We start from the raw sequence: 13,671 nt of genomic DNA, 5'->3' as shown, positions 1-13,671 counted from the left end.
TTCCTTTTGTTGACATTTGACTTGTTTTTAAGGTCAATAAAAGCTATTGAACAAGAGCAAGAGAAGTCAGACTCTACAAAGGAGCCCGGCAAAAGGCTTTGTGTCTGTTTGTTCTTGTTTCTTCCTAGAATGCCGCAATCCACAAGCCTCTGCCAATGTCCAGAAGCCAGCAACTAAATCGATTCCAACAGCCTAGAAAGTGAAATTGCACCTGGATAAATTATTCAAATATTTGTTTCTATTTAAAGGGCTTTTACGGACTTTTCAGTTAAATAAAATATGAAAATGGCGTGCCCAAGAGTGGTCGTGGGGCACCCCTGCCAAAGTTGGGAGGGTGGGCTGGTTTTAGCAATTGCTCCATGGATATAATTAAATGGCCTGGGGGTCCAATGCTGCAGTCTTTCCCCAGGCAAAAGGGCAAGGGGTCTGCTCAAGTATGAAAACTGCAGCATAATGCTAGCCAGGGATTTGGGGCTTCGTTTCTTTTGAAATGCTTCAAATGTTGATAAAGGTATTTCCGTGCAGCAAGATGAAAATGATGAGGACACTTAAGGCAATTCCTGGAATGTAAAGGGCAAGCCTTTGCAGAGACCTTGGTATTTCTTTCCATTTTCCTCTATCCCTTGTGACAAAGTTCCTCCTCTCCCTTGGTGGGTCCTGCGCTTATTGGCAGATTTGCTCCCCTCAGTGATCTTCCCCTCTGGTGGAACGCATAGTCTTGGTCAACTCCTCCTGTGTCTGTTCAGGAGTTGGGAGGTTTGGAGGAAACTGGGCCCACCCTCTACTCCAGGTTCCAGCCCAGGGGCCTGTGGATTGCAGCTGTCTATAGTGCATGACAGCTACAACTCCCTGGGCTACTTCCCCATGGCCTCCTCCAAACACCTTCTTTATCCTCAACACAGGACCTTCCTTCTGGTGTCTGATAACGCTTGTATTCATTAGTCCAGCAGCACACCCTCTCAGCTCCTTGCGCCTCTTGCTCTCAGCTCCTCACATGCCCACCACAAACTGAAGTGAGCTCCTTTTTAACCCCAGGTGCCCTGATTAGCCTGCCTTGATTGGCTGCAGGTGATCTAATCAGCCTGTCTGCCTTAATTGGTTCTAGCAGTTTCCTGATTATTCTAGTGCAGCCCCTGCTCTGGTCATTCAGGGAACAGAAAACTACTCATCCAGTGACTAAGATATTTGCCCTTTACCAGACTCCTGTACCCCACTGGTCTGGGTCTGTCACACCCTGTTGTTTCTAGAAATGTAAGCTCATAATAGAACAGGATCCAGGAGAACAGGACACACTTTTCCCATAAGTCTGCTCAGTTCTTTTGGATGGCAGAGCTGTTTTAGAAAAGGCGAAGGTCAGCACTTGGAGTGAGGGTGTGAGCTGGACTGTGTGACCGCACAAAGGAGTGAGAACCTCCTCCCCCATTCACATCCTTATGTGCACTGTCTGGACCTGGGCTGGGCATGCAGGAGTAAGCAGAGCTACGTGGCCAGAGGTTTGTGATGTCACAAACACTAGCTTTGTGAACAGAGGGGAAGGATGGTGGTTAAGCTGCTAGCCTGGGACCCAGGAGATCTGAGTTCACTTCCTTGCCCTACCACACATGTGCTGTGAGATTGTCAACAAGCCCTCCTGACGAAATCCTCCAAGGTGTGTAAGGACTTAACTCCTCGTCAATGCAACTGACTGCAATCAATGGGAGGGAGGTGCCTAAACACCGTGGAGGGTCTGAGCCCTAGCCTCTCTGCGCTCAATATAAAATGCTGAGAACAGCACTTCCCTACTTACAATGGCATTGTGAACATAACAGCATTAATGACTGTGAGGGCCTCGGCTAGCTGACCACATGACTTGGGTCCCAAGAGAAGGGTAAAATAAGAACTTCTGTTTAAACACAAATGTCCTGGAGCTAGGAACAGGCCTGAACAAATCCCAGACCTAGATAGCTTGGGAAGGGTCAGATCTTGACTTTGGCCTGTTGTAGAGATGGGAATAGTGATAAACAAACTCTGGGTCTGATCCTCTCAAATCCAGATCCCAGATCTGCGTAGGGCCAAATCCTGCCATTCTTACCCAGGCAAAACCCCCACAGCTTTTGCAGGAGATTTGCTTGAGAGAGGATGGCAGGATTAGACCGTAACTAGTTAGCAAAGATGAGACAGGACAGAGACTATGGTGCTGCAGTAGAAACACTCAGGCCAACCGTGTGAACAGCAGATTGAAACAAGGCAGTTCTGCCAAGAGCATGTGCTGTAATTCAAGTGAGGAGAAAAGAGGACTACGCTGGGATGTTAGTGGTCAGTGGTGGTGGGCAATTACAAATGTCTGGGTAAGAAGACCTTGAAGAGAAATCAATTCAACTGCTCTGGCAGGGAAGCTTTAGGAGGGATCCATCCTATACATACTGGTCAAAAGGTCAACATGCAATGGAAGGGGCAGGGAATGTGGCCAGGTAACTAAAATAGAAGGTGAAAATCCGGACAGTTCTGATGCTTCGAGTGGTTCAAAAACATAGCAAAATATCATAATCACTATTGCTATTCTGCAGCTTGAGCACTTTGACTGGTCAAGCCTAAAGCTAAACTGTTTGTTCTCTTTTGTGTAACAAGCAAGCAAATACAACCAAGGAAAGGAGCATGGATGGGTTCCACACCTTAGTGATTTATCCTTATTGCACCACTCAGAGGTTAGAATAACTTTCTGGGAGCCAAAGAAAAATAACAGCATACCTTCCTGTGCCTTTGCTGCAAGCATAATTAATCTATCTGCTTTTCTCTCAGCAGACAGCTAATTAAACAAGGCAGAAGGAGAGAAAAAGCGAGCACAAAATATGTGTTTCAGAAGCTTGACAGAGGAATGTATCACAAAAGCTTGCAAATAACGTCACTAAATTCATCATCACGCTGCTGTAGGCAGCTGTAATATAGTGTGCAGACTCAGTGTGCTGTTTTCTATCTGCCTATTTTCAGCATCCTTTGAATATCCCCCAGAGCCCACGCTCATTCTGAACACTCTCGAAGGAAACTAAAGAACGCCACCCGATTGGCCCCTCTGGCCACACCCTCTGGAAATAGCTAGCGCTGGGTCAAAAATGACCAATCCAAGACACGGTAAATGGAGCTGGAGTCACCTTTCATTCTCCTTTTGACTCCTCTTTCTGTTACCTTGCCTTCCTGCTTAAAGGCTTTTTTGATTCTGCCAATCAGACCAGAAAGTAACAGCCTTTTACCATTAACTAAAATACTGTGCAGTGCAAACAAGGGGTTCCTCGAGTCCAAATCCCAATGGAGCTCAGTGGTAGCTCTCCCAGACTGAGGCTTTGGCCCTAGGAGAGAGCTCTCCAATCACCTTAATTCCTCCAGCCCCCGCAAGTGGCAGTAGCTGTGTTGGCAGGAGACGCTCTTCCTCTGACAGCATTGTGCACATCAGTGCTTAAACTGGCAGAAGTTATGTTGCTCAGTGGGATGGCTAATTCACACCCCTGAGTGATGTAACTTATGTAGATTTGACTTACGCTATAGTGTAGCCATACCCTTACGCTACACAACACATTGAAGAACATAGCATGAGGCACAATGTTGCATTGACCGTGGAGGGCATGGACAAGGTGACCTCACAGGTTTGGGTTGGTTTTTTTCCCCCCTGATTGTTGTGAGTGTCTTCCAATTCCTGAGGTAACTATATTGAGCCTGACCTAAAGCCAATAGGTGTGTTTCTGCTGACTTCAACGGGCTTTGGAACAGGCACATTTGGGGCAATGGCTTCCAAAACCTGGCTGTACACAATGCCCAATATAAGGGCTCAATCCAGCAAAGAATTAAACTTGGGCTTACTTTTAAGAACATAAGTAATTCCACTGGGACTCTTGCAGGATGTTAGTGGGATAGTCACATGCTTAAGTGTTTTGCTTGATCAATGTATGTATGAGCTTTTCGAAGGGCTGGAACTTCTCGCCGCAGATCTGAGCTTTAGCAGCCTTGCTTATCAGATAGATTCTCTTAAGTACAATGTCCAGCTTTTTCTGTTCCAAGCTCTGTGAGCTTGTGAGCAAGGAATACGCACGCTAACTTGGTCAGGTATATCATAAAATTAAGGCATTTGGTTGAACAATGAATCGGCACTGAGGTTCATGAAGGTCTTTGGGTTTCACTTTTGTCATCAGATTCATAGTCAATTAAAAATCTGGACATAGAAAGTTTTATGGGAATGCATTGATAAAAATGGTGAGGAAGGGACAGGAAGGAATTGATTTATGATGAAGCCAAGGCAGTCGATCTGGAAGAAATAATTATTCTTCTATAACTGGCCAGGGAATGGGGGATCCATTATGTGGATGAATTGAAACAGCAGAGGCAATTTGTCAGTCTGACTTGTTTGAGTGAGTAACTTCAATTTCTAAGTGATTTTTCTTTCATTGTCACACAGGAATGTGTTTTACATTTCAAGCTCTTCTTACGCTGACCTGAATGTAAGAAAGGAGAGGGTAGGACTCACAGTGACTAAAGGTAACAATATTTTCACAGTGGCATCCATTGGTACAGCTAAACTACAGAGAAGACATGTCAGAATTTCCAGGTTTCGGGGGATTTAGAATTTGGCTGGAAAAGATTCACTCCAGATACAAATTTGGTATTCAAAAGGCACAGCACAAGAGCACTATGTTTTGTCTTTTGAGTGCATTGGTTCATTTTTTTAAAAACATGAGTGCAAGAAAGTGTAGGGGTTTCTAATGCTTTTTACTTCAAAAAGCTAAATCCACATGATCATTCCCTGTGCATTATTCTTAATAAGCATTCCAAAACAGTGTTTTCAAAGTGAAATTGTTGGGGGTGTGTTTTAACCTTATTCCCAGATTCTGGACCTTAGCGTCCAAAATTTGGGGGTTAGCATGAAAACCTCCAAGCTTAGTTACCAGCTTGGACCTGGTACTGCTGCCACCACCCAAAAAATTAGAGTGTTTTGGGGCACTCTGGTCCCACTGAAAAAACCTTCCCTGGGACCCCAAGACCCAAATCCCTTGAGTCTCACAACAAAGGGAAATAACCCTTTTTCCCTTCCCCCCTCCAGGTGCTCCTGGAGAGATACTCAGACACAAACTCTGTGAAACTACCCAGAGTGAGTCCCCCTCTCCGTTCCCAATCCTGGAACAAAAGCACTTTCCTCTTCACCCAGAGGAAATGCAAAATCAGGCTAGCAATCCAACACACAGCTCTCCCCTTGATTTCTTCCTCCCACCAATTCCCTGGTGAGTACAGACTTAATTTCCCTGAAGTAAAGAAAAACTCCAACAGGTCTTAAAAGAAAGCTTTATATAAAAAGAAAGAAAAAATACGAATGTTCTCTCTGTATTAAGATGATACAACACAGGGTCAATTGCTTAAAAGAATATTGAATAAACAGCCTTATTCAAAAAGAATACAAATCAAAGCACTCCAGCACTCATATTCATGCAAATACCAAAGAAAAGAAACCATAGAACTTACTATCTGATCTCTTTGTCCTTACACTTAGAAACAGAAGACTAGAAAGTAGAAAGTACTTCTCCAAAGCTCAGAGGAAACAGGCAGACAGACAAAAGACTCAGACACCCACTTCCCTCCACCCAAAGTTGAAAAAATCCGGTTTCCTGATTGGTTCTCTGGTCAGGTGTTTCAGGTGAAAGAGACATTAACCCTTAGCTATCTGTTTATGACACGCCCCCCAAATTGCAGACAGTGGGGAAGCTCACTGGCGGCAATTTCCTTCTAGAACTTGAAAATAAACAGATTAATACAACACATGCACCTTTACATATACTACTAAGTATATAACTAACAGACTTTTACATTTTAAGAACACTTTTTAACTACTGGACTCTGGGAAACTCTCACGGGAGAGTGCATCAGCAACTTTGTTAGAAGCTCCTGTGATGTGTTGAATTTCAAAATCAAAATCTTGGAGAGCTAAACTCCACCGAAGAAGTTTCTTGTTGTTACCCTTGGCAGTATGAAGCCACTTTAGTGCAGCATGGTCAGTTTGTAGTTGGAACCGCCGTCCCCAAACATATGGGCGTAGCTTTTCCAGGGCGTACACAATGGCATAGCATTCCTTTTCACTGACTGACCAGTGACTTTCCCTCTCAGACAGTTTCTTGCTGAGAAACACGACAGGATGGAAGTTGTGATCTGTTGCTTCCTGCATGAGTACTGCTCCTATACCACGCTCAGATGCATCCGTGGTTACTAGGAATGGCTTGTCAAAGTCCGGGGCCCTGAGCACAGGGTCCGACATGAGCGTTGCCTTAAGCTGGGTAAAGGCTTTTTGACACTCATTAGTCCACTTAACGGCATTTGGCTGGGTCTTTTTGGTTAGGTCGGTCAATGGGGCAGCGATTTGGCTGTAGTGTGGTATAAATCGCCTGTAGTATCCGGCCAAGCCTAAGAAGGATTGGACCTGTTTCTTTGACCTTGGGACAGGCCACTTTTGGATAGCATCCACCTTGGCCTGTAGGGGGTTTATGGTTCCTCGACCCACCTGGTGCCCCAGGTAAGTCACTCTGTTTTGGCCTATTTGACACTTTTTGGCCTTAACAGTTAGTCCTGCCTGCCTGATGCGCTCAAAGACCTTTTCCAGGTGTAGTAGGTGTTCGGGCCAGGAGTCTGAAAAAATGGCCACATCATCGAGGTAGGCAACTGCAAATTCTCCCAGTCCAGCTAGTAGACCGTCTACCAGCCTCTGGAAGGTGGCGGGTGCATTTCGAAGGCCGAAAGGAAGGACATTGAATTCATACACCCCCGCATGGGTGACGAATGCTGACCTCTCCTTGGCAGGTTCATCTAGCGGTACTTGCCAGTACCCCTTGGTTAAGTCTATTGTAGAGATGAACTGGGCACGTCCCAACTTTTCCAATAGCTCATCAGTACGTGGCATTGGATAGTTGTCCGGACGAGTTACAGCATTTAGCTTACGGTAGTCCACGCAAAAGCGTATTTCCCCATCTGGTTTGGGTACCAGAACCACTGGAGATGCCCATGCACTGGTAGATGGGCGGATTATACCCATCTGTAGCATGTTCTGGATCTCCCGTTCTATAGCAGCTTGGGCATGAGGAGACACTCGGTAGGGTGGGGTTCTGATTGGGTGAGCATTACCTGTATCAATGGAGTGGTATGCCCGTTCAGTCCGTCCTGGGGTGGCTGAGAACAATGGGGCGAAGCTAGTGCACAGCTCCTTGATTTGTTGCCGCTGCAGACGTTCCAGGGTGGTTGAGAGGTTCACCTCTTCCACGCCACCGTCTTTTTTCCCTTCGTAGTACACACCGTCAGGCCACTCAGCATCATCTCCCTGGACTGTAAACTGACAAACCTGTAAGTCTCTGGAATAGAAAGGCTTGAGAGAATTAACATGGTACACTTTAGGCTTTAGTGAGGAATCGGGAAATGCTATGAGGTAGTTTACAGCTCCCAGGCGCTCTTGGACCGTGAATGGCCCTTCCCATGATGCTTCCATCTTATGGGCCTGTTGCGCCTTCAAGACCATAACCTGGTCTCCTACCTTGAAGGAACGTTCTCTGGCATGTCTGTCATACCAGGCCTTTTGCTCTTCCTGAGCATCCTTTAGGTTCTCTCTAGCAAGGGCTAAAGAGTGTTGGAGGGTGCTTTGTAGGTTGCTTACAAAGTCCAGAATGTTAGTTCCTGGAGAAGGCGTAAACCCCTCCCATTGCTGCTTCACCAACTGTAATGGCCCCTTAATCTCGTGACCATACACAAGTTCAAATGGTGAAAACCCTAAACTGGGATGTGGTACAGCCCTGTAGGCAAACAGCAACTGCTGCAACACTAGGTCCCAATTATTGGAGAATTCGTTGATGAATTTTCGTATCATGGCCCCCAAAGTTCCATTGAACCTTTCCACCAGGCCATTGGTTTGATGGTGGTACGGGGTGGCAACCAAGTGATTCACCCCATGAGTTTCCCACAGTTTTTCCATGGTCCCTGCCAGGAAATTAGACCCTGAATCTGTAAGGATGTCAGAGGGCCAACCTACCCTGGCAAAGATGTCTGTTAGGGCCAGGCACACAGTGTTAGCCCTGGTGTTGCCTAGAGCTACTGCTTCTGGCCATCGGGTAGCAAAGTCCACTAAAGTCAGTACGTACTGCTTTCCTCTGGGCGTCTTTTTTGGGAAAGGGCCCAGAATATCCACAGCTACTCGCTGAAATGGGACCTCAATTATGGGGAGTGGCTGGAGAGGGGCCTTGACCTGGTCTTGAGGCTTTCCCACTCTTTGGCATACCTCACAAGACCGGACATACTTGGCAACGTCCTTGCCCATCCCCTCCCAGTGGAAGGACTTCCCCAACCGGTCCTTGGTTCGGTTCACCCCAGCATGGCCACTGGGATGATCATGGGCTAAGCTTAAGAGCTTCCCCCGGTACTTAGTTGGAACCACCAACTGTTTTTGCGGCTGCCATTCTTTCCGGTGTCCACCAGAAAGAATTTCCTTGTATAAAAGTCCTTGGTCTATAACAAACCGGGATCGATTAGAAGAGCTGAGAGGCGGTGGGGTGCTCCGTGCCGCCGCCCAAGCTTTCTGAAGGCTGTCATCTGCTTCCTGCTCAGTCTGGAACTGTTCCCTTGAGTCTGGGGACACCAGTTCTTCCTCAGACTGTGGACTTGGGCTTGGTCCCTCTGGAAGCGATGTAGGTGATGGGGTTGTTTCCGTTGCTGGTGAACCGCTCTCCGCTGGTGCACCTGAGGGTATTTCAGGCTCTGGCTGAGCCTTTTGGGTATGGCTGTCTTTTGCTTCTGCCAGTTCTGGCTTGCTGGCGCCCTCTGGCGTTGAGTTTGAAGATGTGGTTGCACTTGCTGGTGCTGGTTGTTGTTCCAGTTCCGGGCCTGGGACTGGAGATGCTGTGGCTGTTTCAGTGGTAGGCATGGAATCCGGGTCCACTGCCTGTGTCTGGGTCTCTGGTAACACAGACGGGGCTTCTGTGGACGGCTCAGGAACAGGAATGGGTCTGGAAGCTTGCCTGGTTTGGCTACGGGTAACCATTCCCACTCTCTTGGCCCGCCTCACCTGGTTGGCCAAGTCTTCCCCCAGTAGCATGGGGATAGGATAATTGTCATAGACTGCAAAAGTCCACATTCCTGACCAGCCTTTGTACTGGACAGGCAGTTGAGCTGTAGGCAAGTCTACAGCTTGTGACATGAAGGGGTAAATTGTAACTTTGGCCTTTGGGTTGATGAATTTGGGGTCAACGAAGGATTGGTGGATAGCTGACACTTGTGCCCCCGTGTCTCTCCACGCAGTAACCTTCTTTCCGCCCACTCTCAAATTTTCCCTTCGCTCCAAGGGTATTTGAGAGGCATCCGGGCCTGGGGATCTTTGGTGTGATGGTGGTGTAATGAATTGCACTCGCATGGTGTTCTTGGGACAGTTGGCCTTGATATGTCCCGGTTCATTACACTTAAAGCATCTTCCATCTGATGGGTCACTGGGCCGAGGTGAGTTACTGGAGACTGGTGAGGTTGAAGAGTAGGGTATCTGTGGCTTTACTTGGGTGGTATGGAGGGTCTTTGGCTGTCCTCGGTTGTAGGGTTTATGGTCTGTGTGCCCCCTGGGGTAATCGTTCCCCTTGACAGTAGCTTTTTTGCTTTCTGCCAGTTCCATCCATTTGGCTCCAATCTCCCCCGCCTCAGCGATAGTTTTGGGATTTCTATCTTGTATGTACCGTGTGATGTCTTCAGGAACACCATTCAAGAACTGCTCCATTTGTATGAGGAGGTTCACTTCTTCCAAGGTTTGAATGTTGTTTCCTGTTAACCAGGCCTCATAGTTTTTTGCAATGTAGTAGGCGTGTTTGGGAAATGACACCTCTGGTTTCCATTTTTGGGTTCTGAAGCGCCGACGGGCATGATCTGGGGTTATCCCCATCCTGTATCTGGCCTTGGTTTGAAAAAGTTTATAGTCATTCATTTGCGGCTTGGGCATTTCAGCTGCCACCTCTGCTAAAGGTCCACTGAGGTGTGGCCTTAATTCTACCATGTACTGGTCTTCGGGGATGCTGTACCCAAGACAGGCTCTTTCAAAATTTTCCAAGAAGGCCTCGGTGTCATCACCTGCCTTGTAGGTGGGAAATTTCCTGTGCTGTGGAGCAATAATTGGCGCCGGGTTGTTAGGGTTGGCTGGCACATGCAGCCCAGCTTTTGCCATCTCCAGTTCATGTTTTCTCTGTTTTTCCTTCTCTTCATTCTCTTTTTGTTGTTTTTCCATTTCTTTTTGTTGTTTTTCCATTTCTTTTTGGTGCTTTTCCATTTCTCGGCGGTGGGCCAACTCTTCTTCTTCTTGCTTCCTTCTGTGGGCCAACTCATCTTCTTCTAGTTTTCTTTTGTGTGCTGCCTCTTGGGCTGCCTGTTCTCTTTGGAAGGCTGCCAGTTTGATGCTTTCTTCCTTTTCTTTTATCTCCATCTCTTTTTGTTTTATTTCCAGTTGTCGCCTGTGTTCAGCTTCTTTTAATTGGTCTTCGGCCTCCATTTTTGTCCTGGTAGACATGGTTCCTGTTTTCTTGTGTTGGGGTGCCCTCCGGTGTTTCTCTTTTGAACTGCAGGCTCTGTTGCCTCCTGAAGTCTGCCTAGCAACAGTGCTTTTTTCCCTTTCTCTCTCTAGCTAATGTTCAATGAAGGGAAACCAGAAAAACCACTTTATTTGCATGCATATAGAGTGCTGGTATGACTCTCAATGGGAGTGCTATTGCATGACAAAAGACCCTTAACAGTCTTCTCGCTTAACATGCAAACCACAAACTGCTAGAGAGAGCAGAAAAAAAAATTCTCTCTGGTTCCCTTTTAAAACCAAACTGTTTCTCTCTGCTAAAAAGCCCTTAGCAGAGAAAAGAAAAATATAATATTCCTACTGGCTTCTGGATTCTGTCTATCTCCCGCCACTGCCACCATGTTCTAACCTTATTCCCAGATTCTGGACCTTAGCGTCCAAAATTTGGGGGTTAGCATGAAAACCTCCAAGCTTAGTTACCAGCTTGGACCTGGTACTGCTGCCACCACCCAAAAAATTAGAGTGTTTTGGGGCACTCTGGTCCCACTGAAAAAAACTTCCCTGGGACCCCAAGACCCAAATCCCTTGAGTCTCACAACAAAGGGAAATAACTCTTTTTCCCTTCCCCCCTCCAGGTGCTCCTGGAGAGATACTCAGACACAAACTCTGTGAAACTACCCAGAGTGAGTCCCCCTCTCCGTTCCCAATCCTGGAACAAAAGCACTTTCCTCTTCACCCAGAGGAAATGCAAAATCAGGCTAGCAATCCAACACACAGCTCTCCCCTTGATTTCTTCCTCCCACCAATTCCCTGGTGAGTACAGACTTAATTTCCCTGAAGTAAAGAAAAACTCCAACAGGTCTTAAAAGAAAGCTTTATATAAAAAGAAAGAAAAAATACGAATGTTCTCTCTGTATTAAGATGATACAACACAGGGTCAATTGCTTAAAAGAATATTGAATAAACAGCCTTATTCAAAAAGAATACAAATCAAAGCACTCCAGCACTCATATTCATGCAAATACCAAAGAAAAGAAACCATAGAACTTACTATCTGATCTCTTTGTCCTTACACTTAGAAACAGAAGACTAGAAAGTAGAAAGTACTTCTCCAAAGCTCAGAGGAAACAGGCAGACAGACAAAAGACTCAGACACCCACTTCCCTCCACCCAAAGTTGAAAAAATCCGGTTTCCTGATTGGTTCTCTGGTCAGGTGTTTCAGGTGAAAGAGACATTAACCCTTAGCTATCTGTTTATGACAGGGTGTTAGTGCACATTATAGAATGCGAAACTCTTTTACATTCTTTTAAAGAAGTTAGAGATTAAGGATGAGATTTTTCAAAAGCATCAAAAGGTAACAAAGTCAGTGGGATTTGTGCTCCTATGAGCTCCCCCTGCAATACAGATATGGATGGAAGCAGGCAGAGTTCCCACCTACGCCAAAGAATGTACAAAATGCATACATATACCTCTGGGGCCTGAGTTTCAAAAGACCTCAGCATACTGGGCCCAGATATGCCAGGTCCTAAGCACTTTTGAAAAATTGGTCCTTGTTACACCTAATTTCAAGGTAACCGAATACACCCCATCTAACCTCAGAGCAGTTTGTCAGTGACCAGAACATAGGTGGTCAGGTCTCATGGTTAGAGCAAGAACCAGGAATCAGAGCCTAGAATCAGGGTCAGAGAGTAGGTGTCAAAGCCAAAGACCAGAGCCAAAGTTAAAAGATAGGAATCAGAGTTGAGGGGCAGGACCGGGTGACCTGGAGTGAGGTAGGGCTGGGAATAAGCAGCCATAGGCACCGCCTAGGGTGACCAGATAGCAAGGGTGAAAAATCAGGACAGGGGTTGGGAGGTAATAGGCACCTATATGAGAAAAAGCCCCAAATATCAGGACTGTCCCTATAATATCGGGACATCTGGTCACCCTAGCACCATCAGAGCTGCTGCTGGGTTTAAGAGCCAGACAGTCTCCTGACTCTTCCAACCAATCAGGCAATGTAGCCAATCAGGCAATCTCCTACAGGCCACCTGCACTCAGTGGGTTGCCCAGAGAGTCACTGTGTTGCAGGCTCTGATTCTGACAGCATTCAGGCACTGCATGTCAGGGTGATTCAGCAGGAAAGCCTTCCAGTCACATGCAGAGAATCCTGGAATTGGTTCCATATCCCTAATAATTTTTGTTGCCCTTCTCTGTACCTTTTCCAATTCCAATGTATCTTTTTTGAGATGGGGTTATGAGAACTTAGTATTTAAGGTGTGGACATATCGTGGTTTTATATAGTGGTATTATGATATTTTCTGTCTTATTATCTGTCCCTTTCCTAATGGTTCCTAACATTCTGTTCGCTTTTTTGACTGCTGCTGCACAATGACTCCAAGAGCTCTTTCTTGAGTGGTAATGGCTAAATTAGACCCCATCTAATGTATGTATAGTTGGGATTATTTTTTCCAGTCTGCATTACTTTGCACGTATCAACACTGAACTATAAAAAAGGCCATGAGTGATGCCAATGCAAATCAAGCTGTTACTGGGAGAAGAGGGAGAGAACCCTCTTTATTCCTCTGAGACACAATTAAAACCTTAAAACAAGATTTTTGAAGAGGACCATGTTACTGCTTTGTTTCATGTATGAACTGAAAATGAACTATGAATTTCTAACATAAAGGGATCCTTTCATCCCATCTTAGCTACTTGATTCAAAGTTTAAGAATAATGAACCCTCGGGGCCCTGTTCTCCTTTCACACTAGCATAAACCAGAAACATTTCTACTGACAGCAATGGGGTCCCAGTGGTGCAAAACCAATGAAAGAGGGAAGATAAATCAGGCCCTCAATTCTTAGTGGTACCTATCTTTGCAAGTTTGGGTTCGTCATGGTTAAACAGGCAAGCCAACTTGGACTTAGATGGCTGCAGGAGGAGTTATTGCTACATGCCCAGAGGGAATGCCCTCTCTTTCATAGAGAGGTGATTTATTTTTCATATCAGTTTGGACTCAGCCATTCCTCTCCCACACCCCCCCACACTCCTGAAACAAAGTCATGCAATGGAACAAAGCTATGTGAGATGCCTTCTAAAGAATAAGCAGCTATCTCAGCCTAGGATAAGAATAAGATATTTGGAAATTAAAAGCCAGCTTTA

Source organism: Gopherus evgoodei, chromosome 4, assembly GCF_007399415.2.
Source record: "Gopherus evgoodei ecotype Sinaloan lineage chromosome 4, rGopEvg1_v1.p, whole genome shotgun sequence".
In the NCBI taxonomy this organism is placed as follows: domain Eukaryota; kingdom Metazoa; phylum Chordata; order Testudines; family Testudinidae; genus Gopherus; species Gopherus evgoodei.
Note: the sequence above shows the minus strand (reverse complement) of the source record.